Source organism: Ambystoma mexicanum, chromosome 11, assembly GCF_040938575.1.
Source record: "Ambystoma mexicanum isolate Mex_15411 chromosome 11, UKY_AmexF1_1, whole genome shotgun sequence".
Lineage (NCBI taxonomy): Eukaryota > Metazoa > Chordata > Amphibia > Caudata > Ambystomatidae > Ambystoma > Ambystoma mexicanum.
The window spans coordinates 423241558-423254547 of NC_090934.1; positions in this window are offsets into that span (position 1 = coordinate 423241558).

Sequence of the window (12990 nt, forward strand, 5' to 3'; positions counted from 1 at the left end):
TATTTCTAGGTCGCTTACTCATGAGACAAAAGTACCATTGCCTCATTGTTTTCTCGCAAGGGTTTGAATGTATCTGCATTAAATTATTGCATTGATTTGAATTCTAGAGCGTAGGACACCCCCCTGTTTCAGTGTTTACCCAGCCTATTGTCCTTCCCGCTCCTGGGCTGTCCCTTTTTGTTACTCTATTTATGATATAGCACATGCTATAATAGGGACCATTAAATTTTACTATAGAGCAAGCTTCACTTGCCTCCGAATTCTCTTGGGATCTAACATTCCGCACACGTGTTCATTCCAGTTCCTTTCCCCTGACCCCTGCCCCCCCCCCCCACCTCCTTTCTTCTGGGTTAGGGCCTCCCACCTCCACCCTGGAACACACTTTTAGCTTCTCGAAGGTAGAAATAAATGACATCATACAGGTCCCAACCATGTTCAACATGGAAGGAGGGCAACAACACCTAGCTTCCACAGCCACAGGGGATGACCTCCTGAATCTCAAAAAGAAACGCTTTAGAACGGAAGTTCACAGGCACTTCCCCAGAGAGTAGCTCAGAGTGAATATGGGCCCCCTTGGACTAACAGTACGCAACAAACCGGCACTATTCTTAGATGACAAAGAATACTTGCAAGGGTTTAGCAAGATAGCCACTAAATTTAGTAGAGAATTAATGGCTCTTACCATCACCACGGCACAGAGGATCCACACACAAATGCTTAAGGATCTCGAAACAGAGGAAACCAAATTTCTCAATGATGAGACGTTAACTAATGCACGAGACAAACTCAAAGAGATTGATAAAACCCTGGAAACCTTCATGGTACCCTTGAAAAAAAGCACAAAAAACTAGCAAAAGACATTAAAAACTTTAAAATAGAACAGGTCTATCCCTACCTTGCTGTCGATTACAAGGAAACCAAAGATAAAGAAAGAGCAGCCAGGCAAGGTGGTACATCAAGGAACAGACGCAGAGGTGTTTCCTTCTCAGATACCACAAGTTCTGGTTTCTCAACGGATGACCATCTCCTACCCAGAGGAAGACAAACTAACTTTGGACAATTCTAACCATTCCAACAACCACCGATGTTGCCTTTTTTAGGCGTAGGGGGGCCCACAGGAGGGTACTGCCCCCCCCAGCAGCCTTAATTCCCTTTTCTCAACTACCTTCAATGGAGACAACCAGGCAGACGACGCAGAAACAGTTGGTGACATTAGAGGAGACCCCTATTTTTAACCTGTCAGGTCTACCACTCACGAAGGATGAAACATCATTATTAGCCAAGGGTCTGTCATTCGTACCTACCAACCACACTGACTGGTTTCAACTGGACCTAAAACTATCCAATTTCTTCCGCACCATCAGAAGGAAGGCCTTTTTTCTTGAAAATGATTACCCTTTACCACCAGAAGATACAGGTCTCAGACCTAAATCAGATTTCAATCCGAGAGACACTGAAACACCGACCTCCATTTTATCTTTTGAAAAATGCATAAGACAAGAGCTCCAAAAACTTCAGTCCACACCGGAACAGCTCAGACAGAACTTGATAATAGAAGAAAGGAAAGCCCTGAAAACCCTTGGTGACAACAAATCCTTAGTGATCAAAGCAACAGATAAGGGCAGAGGTATCGTGGTACAAAACTCTACAAAAAACAATGAAATGGTGATGGCCCTCCTCAATGATGAGGGTAACTACAAAAAACTGAAAAAAGATCCCACACTGGACATTAAAACCAAGATCCAAGAAGTTACCAGATACGCTTTGGAACAACAGTGGATCACTGACAAGGAGGAGGCATGTCTGAACTCTGCAGAAGAAAGGACACCCGCTCTCTATGCTCTCCCAAAAATACACAAAAATAGGACTACACCCCCTGGGAGACCTATAGGCTCGGGATGTGGCTCTATTCTGGAACCCTTAGGGAAATGTATAGATCACTTCCTCAAACCACTTAGTCAACATACGCCTTCTTATCTCAGAGACACCATGGATACAATTTCCAAATTTGAAAACCAGCCCTTCAATCAGTCAGAAGATTCAATGGTCTCATTGGACATTAAGAGCTTGTATACCAGCATCCCTCAAGACAGTGCAGTGGAGTGCATAAGAAGCCACCTTGCCCTGCACATGACCCAACGAAGGGTCCCCACCAACTTCATAGTTCAGTTGCTTGAATTAGCACTCACCAACAACTTTTGTGCATTTAATGATACTTTCTATTTGCAAACATGTGGCAGAGCCATGGGGTCTGTGTTTGCTCCGAGCATTGCCATCATTTTTATGGCTGAGTATGAACTTGCACATGTGCTCAATATTTCCAACCTGTTTTTCGACTATGTCACACTGTGGTACAGGTACATAGACGATATTATCTTCATTTGGAAAGGTAACAGCAGCACTCTCAACCAGTTCTTCAAGTGGCTCAATATGTGCACACAGGAGATCCAATTCACCATTAATAAAAGCAATCAGAAAATCAACTTCCTAGATCTTACTATTGCACCTAAGGAAAACAAACTGGAATGCTCCATCTACAAAAAAGCTACAGACAGAAACACGGTTCTGCATTACAGCAGTCAGCACCCTAAAAATGTACAGGATAATCTTCCCTATGGCCAATTTCTCAAAATACGCCGCAACTGTTCCCAGCTCGATGATTTCCAAAAACATTCCAGTGCCTTGCAGCTGAAACTGACATTAAGGGGTACCCGAAAAAACTTGTTAGAAATTCCCAGAAAAAAGCTGTTTCACACCCAGAGAAAACACTCTTGGTACCCAAGCAACATGAGACAGCGACTAACAACATCATGGCTTGCGTTTCCACATTTGGTCTGACCACATCGAAACTCAGGCACTTATCAGGAAATTCTGGCCTCTAGTCCAACTGAGTTTGCCAGCTGAGCCCAGACCGAGAATGACCTTCTAACTCATGCCAGAACCAGCAAGAAAAGCACACACTCCACATTATGAAATATGAGGGAGATTCACGGGCAACATCCATGCGGGTCATGCACTGCATGCAGGCAAACCCGGAAAATCAATTCCTTCCCCCATAGATGGCAGAGACTGGCAATTGAAACACTTTTCCAACTGCAAATCGGCCAATGTGATTTACGTGATCCAATGCCCCTGTGGCCTAGGGTATATACGCCAAACCTCCAGACCTATTCATAAAAGAATAGGAGAGCACAGATCTAGGATATGCTTCAAAAACCACACTGTCCCTCTGGTCGCTCACTTTACTGAGTTCCAGCACGGTCCATACTCTTTCACCTGGTGGGTGGTCGACAATGTGAAAGATAAATCCAACACAGTGAATGCACTTAACTTTAAAGAAGCATGGTGGATGTTCAAACTCAAATCCACCTCCCAGGGTCTTAATGAAGCCCAACCCGGCCCCTTTGGTACATAATGGCTTCAATGGTCAACAGCTGCTGTTTACCACCCTGTCTTGACCCTCAGTGCTTCGCACCCTCTGCCTCTAGTACGGTCTAATCCTTTCAACTGCCCCTTCTCAGGCAGTCCGGCACTATGTGCCACTGACACTTACCTCAGCTCCAGAGAACTCACTGTACCCAGTATGACTCTTGGCCCACTTCACCTACTAGGGTTGGAGTACTGGCATGAGCCATTTAATATGATTATGCACCACTGCAAGATGCTAAGGAACATGGTCCTAGCGTCTATTGACTGTTCACTATCTAACACCAAGATACTGTAACCATGATATTTGTACCTGCAGCACCCTCTGCCTATTCACCTGCAGCCATCTTGCCTGGTTTCTTTTGTCTTTGGTTTCATCTTTACGTGTATGCATAGGCATCTGGCAACCTGGGAGCCCCTCGGTAGTCTGTATAGGATTGTTTTGCCTTATATTTATTTTTGCCTGATGTTTGACTTAGGACCTGTCTTGATGTTTATGCACAGGTAACTTAATATGTATAGGAGCTTTGGCTCATGTTTTACATGCACCTTATGAGACATTAGATCGTATTTATGTATGCATGTATTTATATAGTTGGCTGCTCTTGCCCTGATTTTCATCCGTGGGAAGCATTTCCTTACTTGCACTCATACACGCTACAGGACCACGAGCGTCCTCTTCATTTTTTCGCTTCAGGCTCCACTGGACTGACTTCTTGTCTCCGTTACCATGACTGGGTCCTTTCTTGCCCCGATCCCAGCCCCTCCCCTGTCCAGCATTGCATCCTTCACGGGCTACCTAATACGACATGCACATGTGCACCTCTTGACTGCACGGTCCCCTGGCGCATGCGTCCACGTTCCTATTTACACTGCTCGCTTTTCTCTCAACGGCAGGGCCAGCACAGGTTCCAGCCGAGGACCTTTGCCTCCCCACACAGCGCCTGACTCTGCAGGTAATTCTTTTGCCTCCCAGCCCGAACTTTCAGCGTCACGTAAGCACTTCTATTGCTGATACTGACATGACATTCCTTGCTCCCCCAGGTCGCCTAAACCACAGCAGCAGACCCTTAATCTCCTGTACACCAGCTTGGATTCCCCAGCCCAGGGCAAAGACAATTGCCTTCCCTCCTCCACTCCACTTTTCAAGGTAGGATTTTAGACTGATTTCACACGGTTGAATTGGAGTCCCTTGGGGCTGGGCACTGTATTCTCACTATTTCCCCCTCTATTTCAGGCAGGGGCTTCCATCCTCCTCACCTCATGAATGACTCTACTCTGTGGACCCCGAAGACTTCGCCTCACAGGGCTCTTCTCCTGCACCAGTTGCTAGCCGCAGCACAGCTTGTAGTCAGCACCAGGACCGATCATCCCCATTTTTCTGCTACTCTCCATCTCCTCCAGAGCAAGCCCCCCTCTTTTGAGCTCCCAGCAAGGTCAGTCCCCTAGGCAACTGAAATGACACAGGTCGTTATGTGCACTGTATATGTATACCTTTTACACTGAGAGACCTGACTTTCTGGCCCTAGAAGAAGGCTCCCCCTCCATCGAGTCGAAACGTCTGCAGCAACCGTGCCCACCTTTTTGGGTGATGCCTGAGCCTGCCATCACTTTTCTAACCTATAATCTAGACGTCAACCTATCAAGAGGTCTTCCGACCTATCAAGAGGTCTTCCTTCTGCCAGCCATACGTGTACCTCTATTGAGGTCTCCTTATTAGATCACTAACTCAGACTGTGGAATTAGTACATTAGCTTACACGTTTCATTCATCACCTGTTATGAACAAATGTTAATTCACTGATGAGTTGTAAGTCACATAATGGATACTTACTGTTTTATCACAAGATTGGAGGCCATGTCATATTGTGGTCATTTGTTTGTGTTGAGCTTTTCTGCTTTTCTGCTGTAAATGGATTACAGTGCAATGGTCATTACAGTGTTCATAAGCCATCAAGTTCTAGCATTATGGGCACTACTGATTGAATGACGACATGCTTTAAAATAAGTAAACAACAGCTAAATAATAAAAAGCTGTACAAATACAACAGAATGTTTTTGTGTATTTCTAGGTCACTTACTCATGAGACAAAAGTACCATTGCCTCATTGTTTTCTCGCAAGGGTTTGAATGTATTTGCATTAAATTATTGCATTGATTTGAATTCTAGAGGGTAGGACACCCCCCTGTTTCAGTGTTTATTCAGCCTATTGTCCTTCCCGCTCCTGGGCTGTCCCTTTTTGTTACCTGCACAAGACAGTACTGAGCACCTTGGTGTATGTGGTATCATGAACAGGCCAGAGCAGTCCCCCGACCCCCACCCAGCCAACTACAAAGTTATAGCCCTACAACTGCCCTACTCACAAGACCCCTAAATTCTGAGATACCAGTTGACCCCAGACCACTGACCATAAACCAATCAACCATAAAATATCTAAGAGCATGGTCATCCCACCTTTATTTCCCAATAACATGATTTGTAATGCGAAGTACAAAGAGGGATAAATTATAGTTCAAAAGCAAGGGTGGAAGCCTTGCAACTTGAGAGACACGATCGAGATGAATGAAGTATGTGTGGGTCAGTGTGACCTCGAGACTCCCCCTGTGGCAGTCTTCGAGCATGCCAGATGCACTGTACAATGATAGAGTAGCACTTTTCACAAATGTAGCTAATTGCTGCTTTGGCCTTGGTTCCCTGGAAATGATGAGCCCAGCAGATCCCACGTGATGGAAGACGGATGGACTGGGCTGGGACCATTGACCTGGCATCCCCTATGGAGCAGGCCGACCATGAATAGGGTCGGACCAACCAACTATGTGGGTTTCCACTGTATGCAATGACGTGATCTATGATGCTGTATCTACTTTTAAGCTTCTGCTTGTACTCTTTTTTGGCAGAATGTTGCAGGGCAGCAGAGTTCTTTGCTGACGCACCTGTATTGGTAGAAATAAACACTTGTTATCCATGCAAGAGTTTTTTGGGCCTTTTTCCATGGAGGGTTGTATTTGTTCTGGTGTGAACGTTTAGGGGCGTGCCTTCACCACTTTGTTTCTTGTCCATTTTGATACTATCAGTGGCACGGGTACACCTTTTAGATGCCACGTCACCACTGCAATAATCTTTGCAATCTGTTTAACTGAATTATCGGCAAAGGTCCGGTCTACTACTTATCCCTGGTTCTAGAACTTACAAGCTATCTACTTTCCCTATGTTATGATAAATGTAATGGCAGAATTAAACCTATGATTCAAACACTTAACTGTCTTCAAATCCACCAAATTCTGAAGACCCGTAATTGTCTCTTATATGTATTCTTATGCCTCTGGGTATGTTGTGCAATAATCATGTGCCTCTTTTGTGGCTGTTCACTTCCGATCAAAGGTTGCATAGGGCAGCTGGCTGAGACCCCGGACCTCGACCCGAAGATGGTCACCTTTGTGACCAAAGCGGCGCGAGACATCAGAAAGAGTGTCAACCGCACCTGGAGAGGCTATCAAGACAAAATCCTTGACCTAGCTGGGCTGGTAATGCCAACTGCGCCCTCTGCTCTGAGAGGAGCAGAGGTGTGTTACTGAAAATAGATGGCAAGCTTAGCAACCTGGCCTCCTGTGAAGCGGGAGACAGCGCTAAAGGGCTCCTTTTTGGAGAAGCATTTGCAAAGGAGATGTCCCAGTTTGTTGGGACATCGTCGGCATTGGAAAAAGCACAGAACTCCATTAGAAAAATATTTCCGGGGCACATTTTTGCCGGGACCGAGGGTCACAGGGGTCACTCGTCCGGTCGCTACAACTTCTAACGCAAACCCCAAGGGCTGCGCGCCCAATATTGAGAGGGAAGACAGCAAGACACCTTCTTCCCGGCCAGAGCGAGATTCCCAAAAGTTCGTAGAGGAAGAGGTTCCTACTGGCAGCCCAGCGCCTCCGGTGGTGAGTACAGCAGGCAAAAGAGTAGTAGGGAGAACCCTCTAATTTTTTGAGCGAATGGCAAGCTTGATCGTGCAATGTATCGGTGCTCCAAGCAGTAACGGGTCTCCAATTAGAATTTGTAGGCAACCCCATACTGAGGGTAGAACCTCACCCTATTTGCATGCCCTTCGCTCCTCTACCTCTAACTCCCTCAAGGTCAGTCGTTATTCAAAGAAACGCGGTGGGGGGAGATCTCTGTCTTCGGCTGGGGCTTCCCTCTGGAATCTAATTCCCCCTGCCACTCTAAAACTTGAGGAGAACCATCTCTGGTTCCGGAATCACCTCAAGACCTTCCTCTTTGCATCTGCCTTTGCTCCCCCTCTGCCCTGCTGATCTGCTCTCTTGGCACTGTGCACCTGGCTACCATCTGTCCCCCGGGCCCAGGTCCTTGCTCACCCTGCCACCCTTCTGCACTGCCTCCCGGCCACCCCTCGAACTGGGGACTGTATCTGTAACCCCTACAGTCCCCCACACCCTATTTTTCTTCTTTTATGCACTTATCAGACTTACCAAGTTCTGCTGGCGTAAACACAGCTCTTGCCACTTGCTGACCGCACTACCCCTGTTTATTGCTTCATTATATATTTATTTGTATTTATTATTATTTATCTGTTCTCCTCTGCTCTGCACTTTCCACTCTCCCCCTTCCATGCACTTTTCCCCTTTCCCTTTCCCATGCACTAGCACGTTATCAATGTCACTGGGCCTAGTAAGATCGTTGTTTTGTTTTCCCGTTTCCCCTCCCTTGCCTTGTCGCGCTCTGCAACACTTGCGCGATACAAATAAAATATCATATCATATCATATCAAGCCGCAGGAAGAAGCAGCATTATTGCAAAGCAAACTGCTAAAACTTGTAGACAAGAACACGATAGAGTGCGATACGCATGGGGGAGCAGGGTTCCTCAGCAACATGTTCCTGGTTTACAGGGGAGAAAAGATAAGACCAGTCATAAATCTGAAGTGCTTGAATGAATGGCTTGCATACAACCATTTCAAGGTGGAGGGCATCCACCTGCTCCTAGACCTCCTACGCACAGGAGATTGGCTAGGTCAGCTAGATCTCAAAGATGCGTACCTCATGATTCCGATAGCGACAGTGTATCAGCGGTATCTTCGCTTCTGTTGGAACGGGGAAATATGGCGCTTCACGTATCTCCCATTCGGCCTAGCATCCGGGCCCTGGGCCTTCACCAAGCTGATAAGACCCATGGCCGCAGCCATAAGAAAGAGAGGGATGCGAATTATCATTTATTTAGACAACATTCTCGTGTTGGGACCAGACAGGGTAACGCTCAGCAAGAACGTACAGTGGGTCTTCAGACTGTTATCCTCACTGGGCTTCCTAGTAAACCTATACAAGTTGCAGCTTCTACCAGTTCAGAAGATAGAGTTCTTGGGATTCACGATAGATACCACCAAAGCGACTCTCGAACTGCCGGGGCACAAAGTGAGAGCGATCAAGAAAGAACTCAAAGCAGTTATAGCGAAGAAGATTATTTCACTTTGGAGTCTCGCCAGGATAGTGGGACTGCTTGCAGCTTCCATTCAAGTGATATTACCTGGACCGCTCCATTATCGAGTGCTTCAGAGACTCAAGATCAGACACCAGCAGGGAGCTGTAGGCTACCATCAGCTAGTGAACATGGACCACAAAGCTCTCACGGAGCTACATTGGTGGCTGCAGAACATGGAGGCCTGGAACGGTTGACCAATATTTTGGGGACGTTCCAGATTTAGTGATAGAGTCAGACGCAAGCAGATCTAGCTGGGGTGCCAGGTGCGAGCAATCAGAGACAGGAGGGAAATGGTCAGGAGAAGAATGGAAATTGCACATAGACTGTCTCAAATTCCTAGCAGGTTCCTTTGCAGTACGCGCTTTCACCAAAGACGAAGTGAGATGTTGTGTCCTGCTCAAGATCGACAACATATCAGCCGTACGCTACATAAACAAGCTAAGAGGAACCAAATCCAAAATGCTAGCAGAACTAGCAAAAGATTTCTGGCATTACTGCCTCCAACACCAGATTGCAGTAGCAGCCGAGTACCTACCAGGGTCACAGAACAGTGTAGCAGATTGGAATTTACGGTATCTTGTAGACTCCAGCGATTGGGAGCTACACCCTCAGATATTCAGACAGTTACAAGAAGTCTGGGGTCCCCTAGACACCGATCTATTTGCATCCAGACTGAATGCCAGACCCAGAAATACTTAAGTTGGAGGATAGACCCGGGAGCAGCGGTACAGATGCTTTTCTACACCCGTGGAACGGGGCAGTACATTAGGCCTTCCCGCCGTTCATCATGTCCACGAGATACCTGGCAAAAATCTGCATAGAGGAAGTGGAGATCGTGATGATACTACCATTTTGGAAGTCCCAGGCCTGTTTTCCAGTAGCGATGGAACTTTCTTTGGATTTTTCGAGGATAGTTCTGAGTCGGCTGGACCTTCTTCTCGGACTAACCGGCCAGCCTCACCCGTTGATAGAAGCGGGGACATGTTACGCTCACCTGGCTCCCACAGAGGCATTGTTCGGAACTGGACAGCTGCGGTCTCCACCAATGTGACGCGTAGGGCCGAGATGACGGACTGGACTGGCCCACCTAGCTTCGTTTGCTTAGCCCGTAGGGATATTCTTCTGCAAATGGAGAAAGGGAATTAACCACCAGTGGAGTTGAGCATAAATCCCCCCCCTGCTGTTCTCCCCACAGATCACATTTGATGTCCCCTCTTATAGTCTCAGCTGATGGTTTGAAAAAATGAGCTCTCCATCCTGCACTGAGCGAAGGGGCGCGTTGATAACCAGTTGCTTCACTGGCTCGAAGGAATTGGTGAGTTCCAGAACAAAGTTGACTCCGAGATTCCCGGCAAGACGCCGTAAGTATAAAGTTCGTAAGTGTTCAAATGCCTGACTTTCACTCTTGTCCGATTCCTTGCAGGTTGCAGCTTGACCCTAATGAAGAGTTCCTCGTGGCAACTGGTAGAATTCTGGTAAGGATTTGTATTTTCCAACACATTTCAATAAAATAATGTCAATATGTAACCTGTTGCTTTCTCCCTTCTTCAGGCGCTGAGAGAAAGTATGAAGTCTCGGAGAATAATACCTCTGGCAGTAAAATCAGGTAAGTCTATTGTGGTGAGGAGGGTTCCCCTTGTTAGTCCCTTTGTTTCACCTTGCTGTCCTTTTGTTTCCCCTTAGGGGCCGGGGTCCGGCAAAGATGCAGTGGAAGCTGTGCCGACCCGTGAAGAGGAATAGTACCCCCGGTGGGAAAATCAGGTAAGTCTATGGGGGGGTAACTAATATTCCTCTGTGTATTCCCTTGGCTCACCTTGCTGTTCTTGTCTTCTCCTTAGGTGCCGGAGTGCGGCGGGAACATGCAGGAGGATGCAGTGGAATGTGAAGATGCTGCGAAGACTGGTGAGTTCAGCGCAGCGCTGCAGCAGGCGAGGCGACGCGCATAAATAGCTTCTTTCTTCCAGCTTGAAGGAGCGATGGATCGGGAATTCAGGTAAGCATCAAAGATATTGCTCTTGTTCTAACCTTTTCTCCTTCTTTCTCCCTTTTTCTAGGAGCTCCAAACTCGAGGCGGGCGTGGCAGAAGGCTGGATGCAGACTTGCAGGCACGGTGAGCGTTACGCTGCTGGATGCAGAATAACGCAAAGCGTGTGCTGCTCTTCGGGCATGGTTTAAATAGCCTCCAAAGTATTCCCAGGTAAGAATTCCTCCCCAGCCCCGCCTGAGTAAAAAATAGTCCCTAAGTAAAGTAGTCCCTTCCAAGCCTCTTTTAGCTTGGAGCTCTTGCAGCATGGTCTGCATCAGGTAAATTTGCAGCATGGTCTGCATCAGGTAAGTTTTAATCTATGAGCCTGGCGCCTATGATGTGATGCTGGAAATGCATCGGAGGGACAAGGCCTCCGTATACTTGTCCTTTACTGCTTTTTATCATGTGTTCTGTCGTGTTTTCCGCACAGGAGTTCATGTGGGACTCCTGGCGGTGCAGCTCTCTCTCTTTTGGTTTGGTGAACGCACCCGTGGGATACCCTTATGGCACCCATGGGTGGGGGGTACAACCCTGTGCCCATAGTGTATGTTTTTGGGCACCTGTGGGTGGCCCACAGAGCAGGGTATGGGCTGGTGGGTGCTCCATGCTGAAATTGACAGGTGCGCAGAATATCCTCCATTTTTGGATACGCCGGCCCTGCCATTGGGATCAGTTGATTCCTGATGGAAAACAAGATGGCCCCTGTGGCCTCTTGCTTTCTATTACCCATTACCTTGTTTTCCCAAAGTCCTGGGAAGCCCTGACTCTGTCCCTTCCCCCTGACTGGCTGTTGAATGGAAGTGCCATATATGGTGTTGTTGTGAAGGCCCGGCCAGACTAGCTGGAGCCTTCCCATTGATGTATGTTGTGGGTACCTCCTGTGGGTGGGACCCGGGTGAAAAGAGTGTGTGACGAATATGCATTCTGTTTTGTGGATGTCTAGTATCTGGTGGTTGACACAATGACTGAGACAGCCCTGCCCTAAACCGGTTTGAATGCAGCTTGGAGTGTTGAATGGCTCGATACTTGTCCCAATACACATAACTTGTTGTGAGTGTCTGGAGAGAAGTGAATGGCCTGAATACCTCATGTGCCTGATTGGCTGCCTGACTGCATGAATGCTCTTAGTCGTGATTGGATGCTTGAGTGTGACCCAGCGGAATTAATGGGAGATCAACAGTATATCTGGGGACCTCTCACTGCTAGGAATCATGTTCAGAAGCTGAAGTCCACTACGACGAGTAACTGGAGTAACTGAAGCTTGACCTTGAAGCCCTGCTGGACGAGAAGAATTGCCGTTGCTCTACTTCGCAATCTGAAAGCTGCTGTGCCTCCAAGGAGTGACCCAGAGAGGACCTGGTAAGGCGCCCTCTTCCCGAGCTACGAGGGACCATCGTGCACAGCGGATCTTTGCCAACGCTCCCTGGTAGACAGACCTTCGTCAGGCTGCCGACCCGATACGGGGACTGCTGCGGAACTCCAAAGAGAAGCACTCGGAATGTTGTCCGCCACTGTCGACGACCCCTGTCGCCGACCGGGCCGCCGTGCTCCCGTTTGCCTAAGAACTTCAATTGATCATCGGACGCTCTCGTCTGCATCGTCCCCCTCTTGTCTCCCGCTGGAGAAGGCCCGACCGTCGACGTGCCGAGGAGCATCCACCGGTGGGTTTCACGCCACCTGAAGACCACAGAGACGCCAACGACTCGACGCCCTTGCTGGGCCACAGTTCTTCATCATCTCTTTGCGGTCCAGAACTATCGTCACCGAGGTGCCCCGCATGCCTCTTCCTTGCAGGACGCCAACGCTCTGTCGTCGACGAGCACCGCTAGGTACTAAGCTGCCACTTCACTGCCGTAGTTCAACCTGTTCACCGTCGGACGTTCGACGACCCGTGACTCCTGCTTTAAAGGGAGGGCACTCAAGAAGGGCCGTCGATTTCCTGACACTGAACGCCAAGTTCTTCGACACCTCTCAATGATCCGTGGCTCCTGCCTTAAAGGGAGTCACTCAAGAAGGATCGGTCGACGCATCGTCGGAGAACTCCACTCCACCAGGTA